Consider the following 19,226-nt stretch of genomic DNA (forward strand, 5'->3'; position numbering starts at 1 on the left):
CATACTATGAGGTGTACATTACTTTATACAAAGCCGTTAAATTTTTACATTAGGTATGATGGGACTGCAACTCTAATTTTAAACAAATAAAACAAAAACACCCACAAAGGTATATATTTCTGTAAAGCAGACAATCCAGGCTATCCTATCAGGGGTATTTGGGCACTCTACATGCAGATATTTGGCCACGGCCACCAATCACTGTCAAATTAGTTCCTGCACCACAGAAATTAGTTCCTGCACTTTTTTCACCAACGCGTCTTAGTATTTTGTAGTATTCTTAGGATTTTTTGTACAGGGTATGTGTTACGGCAGAGAAATCTATCCTAAATTGTTCAGCCGCCTCTCCTGATTACGGACCCTGCAGGGATACCCTGTCCTCCTTTGAACTTCCAGGTCTAGACAGACCCTGCTGGGCTACCTGATCCTCCCGTGAACTTCCAGGTCACGTCAGTAGTGGCGTGACCTGGAAGGGAAAGCCTGATCGCGCGATCGGGCATTTCCAGCTGTAACAGTTTACCGGCATTCGTGACCTTCCAGGTCACGTCAGTAGTGACGTGACCTGGAAGGGAAAGCCCGATCGCGCCGGAAGCTGTTACAGGAGATCGGGCAGCAGAAAGCCAGCGACGCTGGCTTCTGCTGTCAGGGGGGAGTCCAGGCTGTCAAACGACAGCCTGATCTCCCATGCAGCGGCAGGGATGTGTCCCTGACGCTGCACAAAGGGCTAGACGTACCGGTACGTCCATAGGGGTTTCTTAGTGGGCGTTTTTTGGACGTCCCGGTACGTCTATAGGGGATTGAAGGGGTTAATTTTTTTTATTCTTCAGCATGCAAATCAGAAATATTTCCAATTTCTATTTGTCCATAAGATTTTTGTCCTTTATTTTTGTGTACAAGATGGTCTATTTAAACTGCCACATGCAATTTTGTCATTTAGATACCATGTACATAAGTTATATACATTTAATTCAATATGCTTTTTGTGTAATATATTGTGATAAAAAACCGAAAACAAAAGTTGTGCTTTGTTTTGAAGATTATGTTGCTGAATTGCAAGAGTGGTCTGATGCACTTTTTGTCTAAAATCTTAAATAGCTTAAATTGAAATTAAAAAAATAGGCTTCTATAGGTACAGTGCAAGTTGTTTATAAATACAACTAGAAAATGAGCCCTGAGTGGGTTAACCCTAATTTTTGCTACAGTTATTAATGATTTATGTGAATATTTATAGAAACAATGTTTCAGAATTATAAATGAGCACAATTCCAATAGGAAGTGGAAACCACACAATTCTTTATGGGGTTAGTTTAATTTACTGAGAACGTAACATTTCAAATATTTTAAAGGTTCTGGTCTATACTAATTGATCCGTTTAATTTAACCAAAATGACTATGTCAGCAGAGCAACTGATTTATTGAGATGAAAGTCCTGAACAGAGAAGAGCAGAGATCTCTTGAGCTCGAAAAAATAAATAATGATATATAGGAGCAGGTTCAGTGAATCACTCAACCTTTCACACTTACTGTAACTAGATGAAATGTTAGTTACTTTAAGACCTACATGAGCATGCAATAAAATTGTTTGGTTGATGTAGAAGATGTATTTATTTTGGAAAGTGAAAATCAGTTTAGATATAAAAACTACTAAGCTCCCACTTTCTTTATGTATAACTGGTGACGTTTAAATGCCGGAAATCGAAATAAAAGTTATGTGAATCTCATTTATTCCATATCCTTTTTTAATTATATATCTTTACAGTATGATATTCTCTTAGCTGCAAATAAAAAAGACCAAGTTAGCCAAGTCAGTCCAGCCTTTAGGATGAAGGGTGAGATGCTGTGAAGTATGGGGCCTGTTCAAAGACAAATATGTAACCTTCCACAGTTATATGCAATAAGGCCCGGACCGGCCACCTGGCACACTAATCAAATGCCCTGTAAGCCACTGGCTGATATCACTCAATATTTACTCATATATTTTACTCCATCGGCAGATTGTGTGTCCTGCAGTGCTAGATTTTCCCGGGCAATGGCATCCAGCCATCAGCCACACTTATGTCATTTGGTGTCCGCCAGCCTTAAATTGGCGTGACCGCCTTGTATGTAATTACATTGAGTAATGATATTGATGTCTCAAATCTGTCAAATAACAGAAATCATAGATGACAGATAGGTACTATTTGGCCTATATAGTTTAACCATTTTTCCTGCTTTACAGTATACACCTCAAACCTTATCTGGTCCTTGGTGTTGTTTCATATTTAGGATAGTCTATGCCTATCCCATGCACTGTATTAACCTCTGAAATATCCCCCTTGAAATATGTTTCATATTTTTTGAATCTATATATTTATAGTTTTCATAAATACCATCTCCCTGTTCTTTTATGCTGCAAATCAATCACCATTTTAGTTGCTTTTCTCTGAACTTTCTCCAGAGTTTCTATGTGAGGTCTGACTAGAGACATGTTAAGTGGCAGAACCACCTTCCTCTTCCTCCTATTAATGCCTCTGGGTACACAACCCTGCTTTTCAACTGCTTTGTGAGGTGGAATGGTTAAGAATTGTAACATCATTTCTAGGAATCCAAAACATATCTCACATTTGCAATTAATTATAAATTATAATCTCTATGTAGCCACACATATATATAGGCATAAGTGATGTAGCATCAGTAGAAGTGCTCTCTTACCATTGGCTTTAACCACTCTTTAAGGTTATTGCTTAAATAGCTTGAGAAGTGAACTCTAAAAAGCACCTCTTTTGAATCATCAATTCAGAAACGGCTGAGAAACTGTGAGAATGCAGGGAAAAAAAACGAAATAAAAAACTCAGCTCTCTGAATAGTCTGAGAAGCCTGAAACCAAACACATCTCACTGCAGACATGTGGAATACCGTAATTCTACCTCAAGCAAGAGTTCCAGGGAGTCTAACAAAAAATCACTCCTGCCACTGATTGGCAGCCAAGATTGCTTGATAACTGCAAAAAGGAGGCAGTGGTTTACTGCTACTATGGAGCTGCAGCTTTTCCCTTAAAGTAAGTACTTAAAAAAAAAAATATCATCATACAGGGTTAAAAAGAAACAAATTTATAAAGCTCTTACTTATAAAAATTCTCTACAGACAATATAAATAGAGATATTAGTAATGACCAAAAAACGAGGAAAACAACTAAGAGCACAAAAGACAATGTGAATGACTGAGGAAAGGGCGAACAAAAAAAGCCCCAAAATGTTACAAGTGATAGAGAATGAAATAACACACAAATCATAGACACAACACAAAATAAATGTTAAATATACTGGTCCCAGAAATTTCTGTTAAATTTTCGAAACATTTTTTACACTTTGGTGTACCAGTTCTCATCCCAGTACCTGCTCTAAATCATGCAATAAAGTATTCAATTACATTTACAAATCAAAGTAGGGGATAACTGTACAGAAGATGAACGACTGCTGGAGGAAAATACTTTCACAAATACTAAAACTCTCTGCAAAAGTGCCAGAGAGAAGATACCTGTTATCAAAATGGCAAAAATCCCTATTACGTTAAACACAGCCATATTCAAAGAGGGCCAAAAAAGCACTTAACTCTGTCTGCCATGTTTGCATTGAGACATGTTTCAGCCAGTTTTGGAACATCAGTTAGTACATCAAGTGAATTTTTTTCCTGTTTATTTCTGTGTGATCTTGGGTTTCCCTCTCCAAAGTTCAGAGTAAACAGGAAGATTTTTAAGAGAACACATAAGGAACAGTTTTATGATTCCATGGGACAAAAGGAAGACTTGTCATTTAATCCACTGGGTGACGTTTAATGATTGTACTTTTGGGGGCATGACAGGTACATTTACTTGTCACCGGAACGGTAAAGTTATATTCTGTCACTAGAACCTGGAAGTGGAGCTAGATCCACAGATAAAGCATGTTCTCTAATTTCCAACACGTGCAAATTTTCCTTAGGTGTGGGGCAAGTGTAGATTTTCTGGGTTCGGGCTTGACTGGAGCACCCATCTCTATTAGCAGCACTTTCTATGTATGCCAGGGACCTTGCAGAATCTAGGGATTGAGTGAAGAGTAATTATTATTATTATTTATTGTTTTATATAGCACCATCAAATTCTGTAGCGCTGTACAATGGGTAGACAGGACATAAGTAGTAACATAACAATTTGACTTACAGAAACAAGAGGTGAGGAGGGCCCTGCTCAAAAAAATCTAGAGAGTTAAGTCAGGATTTCAATTTGAGGTGTTTGACAGGAAATGAACTTACCCCAAACACCACTTCTAGGATGGTTATTTAACACCTCAATACACCAATGGAAATGCATGACACTGTTTCGCTATGTAGCCATCATAATATTAGAAAACATTTTTTTTGTTAAATGACTGCAAAATAAAATCAATGAAGAAAAAATAACCCCAAGTGAAACTATTGGGCGCAACCACTTTTATGTATTGCTCATGACCTTATCTGAAAAAGAAATTGAATTGTAGACATAAAACACTATTGTCATTGGTGGACACAAATATTATTTTAAACAGAGAAAGGCAAAATAATCAAGGCCGGCCGAAGACATAATGCCGCCTGGGGCGAAGTTTAAAATGCCGCCCCCCCCATTATCTACCCTTCCTCTCCCTCCCTATTATCTACCCTGCCCCCCCCCTTTATACTTAAAAAAAAGTCTCCCTGCTCAGTCTCGGTGCCAGCTTGTAATGCTGACCACCGGAAATGACGTCATCTTCCGGCGCTCAGCATTACAAGCCGGCACCGAGACCGAGCTAGAGGGCTCCCAGAGGAGGGAGAGGGGTGCCGAGTGGGTAAGTGAAAACCACTCGACGCCCCTGTCTCTCCTCCGCTTTAAAAAAAAAAAAAAGGGCTTGGGGCGGCAAAATGCCACCCCTTCAAAAGTGCCGCCTGGGGTAATTGCCCCACTCTGCTCCATGGTAGGGCCGGCCCTGAAGATAATCAATACATTGCCTTATTACCTCAAGGTATTTAATCTACCCATGCAAGGGGTAATTTTGATGTAATTTGCACAAACCACACCCAATTTTGTGGTTATTCTTATGTAAAGCTATTTTTTGTATTACATAAATACAAAAATAACTGATCCTTGAGTTTATTTTATTTATGTTTATTTTATAAATTCAAAGGCAAATACTTAATACCAAAGTGACTATTCTTTAGGTAAATTAAGTTTGACTTGACTTTTTATAATTCTTATGTAATTGAAAGCTTTAACCAGAGAAAAGATAACATGTCATGATTTTTTAATATACCTTAGAGGTATTTTAAATATTAATAGGGTATTCCCCATCAGTAGAGTTTACTTCTATTGGGTTGGAAAGTAAAAAGGGATTTCCATTCCAGGTATTTATAAATACAGCATGACTAAGTTAAGTCATATGTATTATTTAGCCTATAAAACATTGTGTAAAAAACTTTTTTTGCATTTAGATGCATGGATAAACAAATAGGGTTTTTGAACTGGCAGCTAACTGAACTTCTCTGAAGAGGTTACGTACTGAATGTTTTAGTAGTGCTCCAAAATGTGCAATCTGCTTTGTATGAATACTGAAAAGTTCAATGGAAATGTTAAAGTGGTTGAGTGATTTATTTATCCTGTGCTACTGGTAGAATGGCCTAACTTGTAGTTTTTTTTTCTTCTCTAATGTCTAAAGTCAGTCGAGCCGGTACCTGGACAGCTTTCCATTTTATCTAGGGCTCCAAATGGGCAATGGGCATGGTGTAAATCATATAGTAATCCACATGGATCCTTTCAAGGACAGGAAAGGAGTTTGCTATATACCAGAGGCTGAGGGCTTTTTTGTGCAGTTGTGTTGATATGACTGAGAAATATTGCAAATGACTGTATGTGAAATTCCATGTCCTCTTTTCTTTGCTCATCTCTGGAAACATTGGCAAACCCAGGGAGGGGGGAAACGGGGCAATTGCTCCTGGAGTGGGGATAAAGAGGTAAGACCCGGCACCTGGACTTAGCACTTTATCTCCCTAAGTTCCAGGAAGAGGTAGGATCATGCAGTGTCACATTGCATGATCCCTTTGGGGTAGCTTGGCAGCCTGCAGGGCGAAGGCCTGGGTATGTTAGTGTTTTTGGGTATGTATGTGTGCCTGCCTGGGTTTATTACTGTGTTTGGGTATGTTTGTTAGTGTTTGCTTCGGAATGCATATTAGTGTCTGTCTGGGTATGCATATTAGTGCCTGGGTATGTTAGTTTGTCTGGGTATGTATGTGTATATGCCTGGGTATTTTAGTGTGTCTGGGTATGTATGTTAGTGTCTGCCTGGGTATGTTAGTGTGTGTCTGCCTGCATTTTAGTGTGTGTAGGTCTGTATGTGCGATTCTGAATATGTATGTGTGTGGGTAGGTATTTGTCGGGACGAGCAGGGTGGAGAACAAGGAGGCCAATAGGTATACCAGGGAGTCCATAATTCAAGGCCAAAGGCAAAAGCGGAGGTTAGGTAGGTGAGTCAAGATCAGGACAGGCAGCAGAGGTGCAATATGGGAGACGAGCCGAGTCAGGATTGGAGAGATACACAGAGTTCAATAAAAAAGCAAAGGTTGGATGCCAGGAAGTCATTTAAGTAGATTAGGTAGGTCACAGGGGAATTGGGACTGAGTAGAACACAGCCAGCTAGTCAGCTTAATAACTAAGCACCTAATGAAGGGTGTGCTGAGTTTTATTAGGGGCTATCAAGTAGGCTATCAAGCTCCTCCCTCCGGCTTTAGAGTGATCCTGCCTCCTCCATAGTTCACTATGCAATCCCCTAAGGGATTACCAGCCTCTTTCCCTGCCTCTCCCACCAATGTAGCAGCGTCTACGGATGTCAGGACACACACCCCTGCTGTCTCTAACAAGGAAGCACTCGCACTGCGGATCTCGGCACTCGTTTTACTGGAGGCTGGGGATGCGGCCTAACTCGCAGTAGCACGACGTGTGGCGTAGGCAGCAGGGGGGAAAACGGATTGTCTCCGGAGCGTCCTTGGAGTGGGCCTGAGAGCCTGACAGTACCGTATTTGTTTGATTATAAGACAAGTTTTTTTCCAGAGCTAATGCTCTGAAAAATACCCCTCATCTTATAACCGGGGTCGTCTTATAATCAGACCTCAAATAGGTCTGACTATGAGACTAAGATCCAGATCCCCTGCATCTTAGTCTCATAATCAACTCGCCACTCCCATTATCCTTCAAACTTCTCCAGGGAACTCCTCTGCCATCAGCAAAGAAAATGTATCCTGCAAAAGAGGGGAAAGGGGAAAGAAAACACCAGCCAACAAGGAAACACCGTCCTGTAGTGCTGGCAGGGTCATGTCCCCCTTACGCCAATGACTCCAGGGTTTCTTTCTCGCTCAGTAACCTATGCTTAGTTGTTAGGTTTACTCCCTGGTTTCTTTGTGTTTCCTGTTTGAGTGTTTATTGTGACTTCATGAAGTTTTTTCCCTTGACTGTTGTGCTTTGTCCTGGCTTTCTTTCTCACTTATAAAAATGTCTCTACCAGCCATGACCCCAGACCGTCTGACCTCTGTGTTTGCTGTGCCTCTTCTGTTACAAAATGCTGGTTTCCTCACCAATTGTCATTTGGCTTTCTTAGATAATCATTACAATAATTTACTGGCCAAATACTGGCATACTTTTAATTAGCTAACTGCAGCTAGTGCACAGTGATTGATAGGTATACCATAATATCATAAACCTTTGGAGAATGGGGAGTTTTTCATAGGCTAATAACTGGAGTTTTTTGTCATTTTTACAACATGTTTATTAAACCAACATTTTCCTTTTCCATATTTTCCATGTACAAGTTTTACACTGTTTTATTCAAGACAAGTAGGGCCTTCTTTTAAAATGATATAAAAACATAATAATCAGTGCTAGTATGTAAAAAAAACCAATGCTGAGCAATTTAAAATAAAAACATAATAGAAAAAGTAAAAAAAGACCAGTAAACTATAAAAAAAACCTCTTCCTCATGTGTCGTCCATTTGGCCAGGATAAACACACATAAATTAAGGACATCTCGCATGGACCCTTTCTGTTTCCTTCATCAGCTGTGGCACCACACCGAGGTAATTCTTTATGGCCGTGCTAATGAAGTCTGTTCCTCCATAGACTTTTATTATTCAGGGAGTCTGGCTGGATGATTAAGAGCAATTCTATTGTTTACCACAAAGCAGTATTTGCGTTTTTTTCTAGTAGATAAAATAAGAGAGCTAGACACAACACAAAAGATTAATATGCAGCTGCCTAAAACATTTGAATATGCAAAAAGTATACATGTTTTTAAAAAGAAAACAGGACAATATCATTGAAAACATATTCTTAATCTGATACTAGTAATACAAAATGGTGAGAATAATTGCCAGAAACTGAAAAAGCACCAAGACACCGGCATTTAATGAAATAATCAGCACTCAAATGTGGGAACGTTGGGCAAGAATATATTCCACAAATTAAGCAGACATCAGAAATCTTGGTAGGATACAACTTTTAGTGTTCCCACTACAACTTTTCCTCTCCCCACTCTTTTTTTCTTTCAGGCTTCTTGTTTGTCTTGTTCTATACTCAGCTGTATTACCTAGAGGAAAGAGTGCGTTCAGTGGAGAGTCATAGGAGAAATTATTTCACTCAGAACATAGGTGGCCGAGCGTTATTAAGCAGAGAATGGAATATGCTTGTTCAGTATATTTCTACATTTACTAAGTGTATAGGTGTCCCACTGTTATGTATGCTTATGGCTATCGCTAACTTGAATACTGTTGAACCCCTTAAGCTGTCCCATGAAGATTGGACCATGTTTTCATTTCATCCCACTCAGGGGCGTAACTAGACGCCTCAGGGCCCGGGTGCGAGAATCTGCTAAGGGCCCCCCCACCCCCTCACCACTTCCTCTCACTGATTTCTGGGCCTAGAAAGTTTTGCGACTACAAATTCAGGATTCCCTAGATTTATTCTAGGGATGAACTAAAATGAAAATTCTGGACCAAAACATTCAGGGTTCACTTAGCCAAAACCGAAAATGACCCCCACCTTTAAAAATAATAATAAAAACTCACATTTTTAATAAAAGTAGGTAACACACAATTGGACAAAATTAGCAATATGACTTGGCATTAAATGCTGGTACCTAGGCATGATGGGACTGTGCTCGCTGTGATTGCTGTTAGCAATCACACTTCTATCATGCCAAGTCAACCAGTACATGCTGGTACAGGGTGGCTGTAAGTGATGTGCAGACCCCATACTGCTGGCAGCATCACTACACAAGGGGGGCAGCTAGCTAGGTTTCAGCATGTACTGGCTGACTTGGCATGATAGGAGTATGATTGCTAACAGTAGTCACAGTCCCATCATGCCTAGGTTCCAGCACTTACACATCCATCCAGTAAATGCTGGAACCTAGGCATGATGGGACTGTGATTGCTGTTAGCAATCATACTCCTATCATGCCAAGTCAGCCAATACACGCTGGTACAGGGTGGCTGTAAGTGATGTGCAGACCCCATACTGCTGGCAGCCTCAATACACAAGGGGGGCAGCTAGCCAGGTTTCAGCATGTACTGGCTGACTTGGCATGATAGGAGTGTGATTGCTAACAGCAATCACAGTCCCATCATGCCTAGGTTCCAGCACTTACACATCCATCCAGTAAATGATGGCGCCTAGGCATTATGGGACTGTGATTGCTGTTCGCAATCACACTCCTATCATGCCAAGTCAGCCAGTACATGCTGGTACAGGGTGGCTGTAAGTGCAGACCCCATACTGCTGGCAGCATCACTACACAAGGGGGGCAGCTGGCCAGGTTTCAGCATGTACTGGCTGACTTGGCATGATAGGAGTGTGATTGCTAACAGCAATCACAGTCCCATCATGCCTAGGTTCCAGCACTTACACATCCATGCTATCACATACACACACACACTCATTTATTCATATAATCATTCATTCACAGATTCATTCCCTCAATCACACACACACTCATTCAAACACCCTCCCCACCCCCTTACCTGCACTGCAGCTCCTCGATGCCGCTCACAGACTTCAGCAGGGGGCGCGGCCTCCCTCTGCCTTCTCTGCTAAAGCACAGAGGAAGTAGGATGTCACGTGAACTCCGCTTCCTCTGTGCAGTCCAGAAGACCCTCCCACAAGTAAGTAGCAGGGCTTGAGGTGCGGCTCGCGTAAGATCGGTTGCCCTGGCTGCCGATCTTACGCGGGCCGCACCTCGAGGTCTCGCGTGCCGCATTTGGCCCGCGGGCCGCATGTTGGACGCCCCTGCCCGATTTCGGGCGGCCCCTTGGCTTGGGCCCCCCTGCCGCCGGGGCCCGGTCGCAGTCGCGACCCCTGCGACCCCGGTAGTTCCGCCACTGATCCCACTCCTGTAGTTTGGAGTCCCGAAGGCCCCCATATGATGTACATATTGAAGTAACAAAATCCATTTAATATCTTTCAAATACTATATGCATAACTTTGGACATTGTAGGTAGTTTTAAATATTATTTGAAGCCATCAGTTTTAGTGCTGAACATTTATTTGCAGTTTCTTAAGTGAATATTTGTTTTCTTCATGTTCCCATGTCGAGTTGTGGTTACTGAGTGAACATCATAGAGTACCAAACCTTGCAATTCCCTGGGTTTCATTGGTTTAAAAATGTTGCATTTAATCAATGTCAATTCCACTTGGAGCTTTTGCACTCAGCAATGACTACTACAGGGAGACACATAAAACAAATCATTATTATGCTATAAAGCCTGCTCATTAAGTAACAATGTAGATTTTTTACTGGTACTAATTATAATATGATGGCTATGTATTGGAGTTTATTTAAAAGCAGTAATTATAATGTAATAAATTAATACTTGATTTTTACGATAAGGAATACATTACTTCTACATAAACATAAAGTGCATTTCAAAAAATTATATATATATATATATATATATATATATATACATACGTATATATATATACACACTATATATATACACACATACATACATAGTATAGTACTGTGCAACATGTTAATTACTTACTTTTGTTTTTTTTAAGTGAGTGAACAGAAGAAAAATCTAAACTAAATCAATATTTGGTGGGATCACTTGTTGCCTTCAAAACAGCATCAATTCTATGTACACCTGCACACAATCTGGGATTTTGTAAGTATATTGTTAGGTATGATTAAACAATTATACCCAACAAGTGCTAATAAATCATCAATTTAATATGTAGGTTGAAACACAACCATTAACTGAAACAGAAATAGCTGTGTAATGAAACTGGGTGACAAACATCCAAACTAGCAAGGTACCCCAATGCAACACTGAGCAAACACAATGTAGTTATAATACATCAGGAAAGTCTTTCCCAGACAGAAATCTCAAGGCAGACATTGGTTTCCAGATGTTCTGTCCATGCTTCTTTGAAGAAGCACAAATAAACAGGCAATGATGAGGACCATAGATGCAATAATCGGCCCAGGAAGCTTAGCATAACAGACTAAAGACACATCATGCTTACTTCCCTGGTACATCTACTGTCCTCCGATGTGGAAACAAGGCCACGCTACTCAACTATTCACAAAAACACAGGGACTGGGGGTGTAGAAAAAGGGCATCATGTGCTCTGGACTGATGAGTCAGAAGTATTTGGTTGTAGTGGAAGGCAGTTTGTTTGCCATATGCCTGGAGAGCGGTACAAGAATGATTGTTAGCAGGCAGCAACGAAGCATGGTGGGGTTTCTTGAATGTTTGAGGCTGAATTTCTTCAAATGGAGTTGGGAATTTGGTTAGAATTAAGGGCTTCCTCAATGCTAAGAAGTACAAGCAGATACTTATCCATCACGTGATTCTATCAGGGAGGCACCTGATTGGCCCCAAATTTATTATGAAACATTACAATGGCCTAAATATACAGCCAAATTCACTGAAGAACTATCTTCAGTGTAAACAAGAACAAGGAGCCCTGGAAGTGATTGTATGGCTCCCACAGGTCTCAACATCACCAAGTCTGTCTGGGATTACAGAGAGAAGCAACTGCTGCTGGCTAACTCCACAGAAGAACTGTGGTTAGTTTCCCAAGATGTCTGGAACAACCTAAAAAACTGTGTGCAAGTGTACCTAGAAGAACTGATGCTGTTTTTGAAGGCAATGGGTGATCACACCCAGGCCCGGACTGGCCATCGGGTGGGCCGGGCCGCGGCAGGGCCGGATTGATTTAGGGGCTGATGGAGCTGCAGCTCCAGGCCCCTACCTTAAAATAGGCCCAGTCAGGACCGGACTGACTGGGCCTATGCGGCCTCTGCGGCCGCATTAACGCAGGGCATAAGGGGCACCTGTCCCTTAAGCCCGCCGCAGCTGCGACCGGGTCCGCCACTCTAAGGGGCCGGGAAGCCCCCACCAGGGCCGGCCTTATGGGTGTGCGGCCGCACAGGGTTTAATTAAAAAATCGGGGTTTTTTTTTTTTACTTTATTTAACATCAGCCCCTAAGTCAATCCGTCGCAGTTGCTGCTTGCTCCGGCAACAAGGTAAGTAGGGTGTGGGAGGGGGGAGAAATGGGGAGAGGGGATAGATAGTGAGAGGGGGTACATATTGAGAAGTGGGGAAGAGGGTACATAGTTAAAAGGGGGAACATAGTGAGAAGGGGCAGATAAGATGGGGATAGGGGGTAGTGTGAATGCGTATGAGAATGAATGAATAAATGTGTGGATGAATTGTGTGAATGCGGATGACAATTAATGAATTCATGTGTGGATGAATTGCTTGAATGATTTGTGAGACTGCATTAATGAATGTGTTAATGATTTGTGTGAATGAGTGAGTAAATACAAAGATGGTACATGAAGGGTGGGCTTTAACAATAAATAAATAAATAAAAATAGGCTGCTCAGGCTTAAATGCCCGGGCCTATTTTTTGTCCCAGTCCAGGGCTGATCACACCAAATATTTGTATATATAATTTGTATTAAATTTTGAAAATAAACTATAAAAAAGGAAGTTTCACATCTGCCAGAAATCTTAACACAGTACTGTATATATATATATATATATATATATATATATATATATATATACTGTCTATGTAGTGTTAAGTATATTGTTTTTGTAAAAATATTCTGGCATTGCATGAGTTTCAGAACATTTTGCTTAAAATGTCCTGGAATGTAGCAACTTTGACATTTATTGATGACCTCAACGAATTAATTGCGTTTGAACTTTTGTGAATATTACATTCTAATGGTTCCCCCTGGAGGAATATTTTGTGAATAAGTCTCACACCCATAAATAAAAAATGACACTTAAATGTAATATTATGAAGAATATTGTGACAGGTAATAGAATACAAAGATTAGAGATATTTATGGAAAGGCTATAATATTTTTATGCAGTGCGTCAACTCTGATGTTTTTTCCTCCTCGTTGAGGCTTTGTGATGTCATAAGAAGGTTTCTCTCCTTATTAGATTCAGGTGAAAAATTAACTCACTTTATAGTCAGTTGATCTATCCTATGTTGTTACTGTTGTCACTACTTAACCTGTATAATATAAATGAGGGCAGGAAAAATCCCGCATTCATAGCGTCCATTCTGTATTTACAAAATGCATGCATTATTTACATTACATCTTACACTATCAACAGTCTTCACATTTAACTCTTGGCACCTATAGACAATCTGTGGCATTCCAAAATAATTTTTTATAAGGCTTCCCAGTTAGATATCAGCTAATATAACCATTAATTCATGACTGTACCTTGTGTTTTATCTCCGTGTAAACATATTGACCACTATGAAGAAAGTAAAGAATCGCCTCTCCCACTATCTCTGCTCTCCCTGCTATCCTTTCTGTGACAAACTTGCCCTTCTGACCCTTGGACTGCCTATTGGATTACCCCTTTGCCTGCCGCCTGACTTGCTGACCCCTGGATTGACTGCTGGATTAACCCTTTGCCTGCTGCCTGCATTTTGACCCAAGGTCTTTTCTTAGATTTGCCTTGTGCCTCTCCTTCCTATTGGCCTCTGCAGTGTATTCCTGCTCAACGCCTTTGTTATACCTGTTTATATCTGCATCTTCCTGATCTTCATTCTCCCCTCCTTTCTTTCTTTTTTCGTCTCTTTTTTGTTTTCATCCGCATCTCTGCTGACATAACCTCCTGTCAAACTTCTGCCAAAATGGTGGCGCTTTCGGTGATGTCCTCTCCCCCAATCCTCCAATCAGGGTAGAGGACATCATCAGAAGCTCCATTATTTTGGTAGAAGTTAACACAAAGTTATCTTATCTGATATCCTCTCCCTGGATCCCCCATGGTGGACGTTGACACAGGGTTATCTCAGGGCAAAATGGTGGTGCTTCCGTTGACATCCTCTACCCCCACCCTCCATTTGTGGGAGAGGACTTCAATGGAAGCTCTGTCATTTTGGTGAAAGCTCGCAAGGAGGTGATGAAGAGATGTGGGACATGGAAGCAGAGCTGTGAGACACAGAAGTGGAAGTGGGAGTGAAATTTGGAAGAAAAATATGAGCTTTTTTCATCTGTTTTTGGGGGTCTGGCCTTGTTTTCAGAGGTTTTTAGGAATTTGCAATTCAGACAAATCGGAATGCACAAGTCTAGTGTTTATCAAACTTAAATACATACCAGCACTCAACAGGTTACGTGCCCCATAACTAATAGCTTAAACTTGGATTGTGTCTGTGTTTTAGATTGTTGAACCAATATAAACATATTCCATATATACATCTCGTGTGCTTCAAATAACTCTCTGCATGTAGACGGTCATTTCGGTTTTACAACACTTTTGAATTTTACCATAGAGCCTAGCAACACATTATTTAGAAACTTAGCAAAGCCCCTGACTGACACATCTATTCTTCTTCAGTTATAATATATCTTATGTCCTCTTACTTGAGATGTATGTTCATGTAGTAACACTTGCAAGCTTAAAGGTGCAAACATAACAATACAATTTTGCTGTATTTTCTTGTTGAAAACATTTTAGCTGGGCCACTGAATCCTGTCTGTCTTCGTTGCTAAGCCTGCCGATCTTTAGGTTCACACAAAACACCTTACTCAATCACAGTTACCGGCCATCACTGTGTAAATGTGGATCCATAAAGCTTTGGTGGGTGGGAGTGGCTGCCGTTGGTCAGACTGTAGTGATGTACTACCTATGGGATGTCTTTGGAGGAATTACAGGAATCTGTTGCTAGGCAACTGTGGTATTTAAATAAACTTTTAAACAGTTTTTATGAGACGAGGAGGATGACAGATAGCTTTCTTTTAGTTCTTTCTATATTATGCAGAACTTATCTGGGGATATTTTAAGAGGTCTCCTGTGACGGAGTGTGTGAGGGAACTGTCTGTCACTGGGGCCCCTGGAGAGGACTGAAAGCAAGCCTGCTACCCACAGATTATGGACCCTGTCTCCCTGCCCTGTTGAGTGGGACTGTTGTCCTCACCCGGGACCCAAACTCCCCAGTCTTCAAGTGCACCCCAGGACTGGTTAGTGGGATAGGGGCCTCTTGCTAGCAACCCTGCATCAACAACTGTAGGAGCGACGGAGCTGTGCTCCCCGACTGAACTGGTTGCAGATCCGGTTGGGGTTTGGCCCCAGTTCAGTCTTCTTTTTAAGGGGAGATATGTGACAGAATGACTTGTCATACCAGACCCCAAGGTACTCAGAGATGGCTCCAGTCTGGCTGTCAAACAAAGATAGCACAGTTAGGAACTCCATTGTTTAACTAATCCCATCAATAGGATTGCTGCCAGGGGAATTGAAGGTTGGGTTAGATACATGTATCTGTTTACTTATGTTAATGCAGTTCTGTGGATATAAAAAATAAAATGTTCGTTCTTGCTGTACTCAATTAAAGTTATGTCTACTTATTGGGTACACATAGCAGGGTTCCAAGGTGTGCATGCTGACTGCTAGTGATTTCGGGGACAACAGGAGGATACATCTGGGTGATCTCTGGGAGTTACTACAGCTCTATTGGTGAACCTGTTACACCTCCTATGTAGAACAGCTCTTTTAAACTGACCAGGTGCTTATAGCATACTCCTTAGGGTAATTATAATGAGTTACAAATATCTTAAACATAGAGCTGGTATATAAAAAAAATGATCATCACACACTTTTAGGCAGCGTTAAGGAATTTTAGGTGACATCCCCTTTAAGACTGGAGAGAGTTGGATCCGCATCTTCAAATGCATAGGTCAAGTGCAACAAAGCCTAAAAGAGTTTTTAGGTTGAAATAAGTTTTAACTTTTTCAGGTGTTGCTTAAGTACTTTCTGACGATGAGAGAAATTTTTTAGCTTTCTGACAATATTCCTCTAGAGAAATGACTCATTCAACAATTACATTGCAGTACTTCCTTCATTTAATGTGCCGGTAGTCACCTTTCCAAATATTGTACAGTGAAGTCAAACCTTTGTGTACACACATCTCGTAAATCCATTTAACCTCAGAGCATTCATTTTAAATGACAAGACTTACTGATTATAACAAATCTTTTTGCTTTATTGAAGATATTGCACTTTTCTACCAATTTTATTTAATTATATTTTGCTCAGGTGGTCCCAAGTACTTTTAACACTTTACAGAACCTATTATCATCAAAATATGTAAAATAAAATGACCCATTTTGAAAGATTATCATTCAACAGGAATAAGTTATTGATAATTAAAGATGCTTATTGTTGTAGTGTTAGGTTTTCCTTTAGACACTGTTCAACTTTTGCCAAAAAATATCTTTAGCCTCATATAATTTATTGACGCCTTTGTGGCACCTCTGCAGTAATCTTGTAGAGAGATGAGGTGTCAAAATCTGTGTAAATCTCTCTGGGGCGAGCGCATATCTGCAGGCATAACCCAGCGAGAACGTCCGACAAAATTGTGGTGCTTGTGGTGAGGTCCTCTTACCAATCAGGGAAGAGGACGTCAGTGAAATTGCTGAGGGCAATATGGCGGCACTTGGGGTGACATGCTCTCCCCTATCCGCCAATCGGTTCCCATCGGGTTATGTCCATGGAAACGCGGACAAAGAAATAAGATAGAAGATTGAAGAATAAAGATAGAAGATGCGGAAGTGGTTGGCAGGAGTGGATGTGGTCAGCAGAGAAAGGTAGGGATACATTTAGAGAGTGTAAGAGTGAACGAGAAAGTGAGTGGGTGCAAGTGTGAGACAGAATGTGAGGGAATGTGGAATTTTTAGATGAAAATGCTGAGCTTTTTGCTTCATTTTCATCCGATTCGTGTGGGGTTTGGCCTAGTTTTCATGGCTTTGTATGAAACAACGAATTTACCAAAATTCTGTAAGTTTGCGATTTGTACGAATCCAACGCCTTTTTTCTACATTCAGCTCCCTTCTCTGTCCTTCCATACCAACACCACAAACCTCTCTCACTGCCCAAGACCTTGTTACCCACTTCAAGGACAAGATCAAAACTATTAGACAAGATCTCACTTTGCACCCCTTCCTGCACCACCCACCATCACTCCCTCTGCTCATCCCATACTAACTGCATTTTCCTGTACAACTGAAGAAGAGATCACCACTCTTCTTTCTTCCTCTCACCCAACAACCTCTTCCCTTGATCCCATCGCACTTCGCAAAATCTCTATGCCCATCCCTTGGTCTATCACTTTCCCACCTATTTAATCTTTCTCTATCATCTGAAAACGTACCAACAATCTTCAAGCATGCACTAATCACACCCATTCTAAAAAATCCTTCCTTTGATCCCACTTATCTGACTCACTACCACCATATCTCTCTGCTTTCTTTTACCTCTCAGTTGCTTGAACGGATTGTGTACAATCGCCTTACTAACTTCCTCTCCTCTAATTCCCGCCTTGACCCTCTACAGTCTAGTTTCAAACCCCTTCACTCTACTGAAACAGCTCTAACAAAAGTCTCCAATTACTTGCTCTCTATCAAAGCAAAAGGTCACTTTTCCATTCTAATACTCTCTGCTGCTTTTAATACTGTTGATCACCACCTTCTTCTTGACTCACATGCTTCTACAGGCTTTCAAGATACAGCTCTCTCCTCATATCTGTCCACCCGTTCTTCTCTGTCAGCTTCTCTGACATCACCCCTTCCACTTTTGGTTGGCATCCCTCAGGGTTCAGTCCTTGGCCAGTGAGATGCAAGTGCTCGCATTCCCGGACTGTGGAGGTTTTATGCTGGCATGGTGCAAGGGCTAATCCACTTTAAAGGGGGGCGGTGGTCGTCCTGCACAAGCCTTTTGGTTTAAGTGCAAGGCCCTCCTTGGGATAAGGATTCCTATTGGTGTCATGGGCTGACAGGCAATGCGGGGATACGGTTTACATGCCAGGTGGTTTACATGCCAGGTGGTGTTATTCATTGATGGTTAGAACTGGTTACTGTTTCAGTTTGGTGTTGGTTGGTGAGAGTGAAGGCTCATGAAGGGTTATTTTTATTTTAAATTGAACCAAGTAAAGTTGTGGTTAGTGTCACAGTGCAGGGATTCAAGCTGGACGACACTGTAGACAAATATTTCCATAGCCGACTGTTAAATTGTTAATAAAGAAATACATTCATTTGTTTAAATATACATGGTATTTGCCTGTTTGTTGGAGTTTTTGGGAGGGGGGTAAAAGGGCTGCCTTTTGGGCCATCCTCCAGTCATTTTCGATTAATGTAGAATTAATAAATTTGTGCCTAGCTGGCTATATTTAAAATGTATATTTTTTAAATGAGTTTTTATTGTGTAAAACCAAGAAAAACAAAACACGCAAAAAGCACCCTTGCATTTTTTTTTAATACTATTACAGAAATGTGTATTTGCTGCCACCCAGTGGAAACACTGTGCAAATAACTGAACTTACTAAGAACGACTGGGAGTGAAAGCACTAATCAACTTTCTATGCTTTGTCTGTGGGAAACCATTCTGGTCTGGATTTAAACGGGACGTGTATTATAAACACTTAACCCAGTGTTCCATATAATCATGTGCAGGGAGAAAACATATGCATACAGCCATTTATAACATTTTGGGGGTATTAAATCGAGAGACTGTGCTCCTCTGGACGATTCCTCTTTGCAGTCGATTCAGGTCAGTGTGATAAAATGCATGTGTAATACAATTAAGAAATGTTATCAGAGAGGAAGTTCCAAATGGAACAAAATACTGAGCATAAAATAAAGTGCTGTATACAGTAACATAGGTTTGCATTGACAAACACCAG

At 40.8% G+C, this 19,226-nt stretch overlaps 1 long non-coding RNA gene across 1 annotated transcript; it reads right to left on the reverse strand.

The window, feature by feature from the left end:
• Positions 1–267: 267 nt before the first annotated feature.
• On the reverse strand, positions 268–751 carry LOC128484802 (uncharacterized). Its single transcript, XR_008351199.1, has 2 exons — positions 534–751; positions 268–389 (listed from the first exon to the last, which is right to left on the reverse strand). It is a non-coding gene; the product is annotated as an uncharacterized LOC128484802 (long non-coding RNA).
• Positions 752–19,226: the final 18,475 nt, after the last annotated feature.

Source organism: Spea bombifrons, chromosome 3 (assembly GCF_027358695.1).
Source record: "Spea bombifrons isolate aSpeBom1 chromosome 3, aSpeBom1.2.pri, whole genome shotgun sequence".
In the NCBI taxonomy this organism is placed as follows: Eukaryota; Metazoa; Chordata; class Amphibia; order Anura; family Pelobatidae; genus Spea; species Spea bombifrons.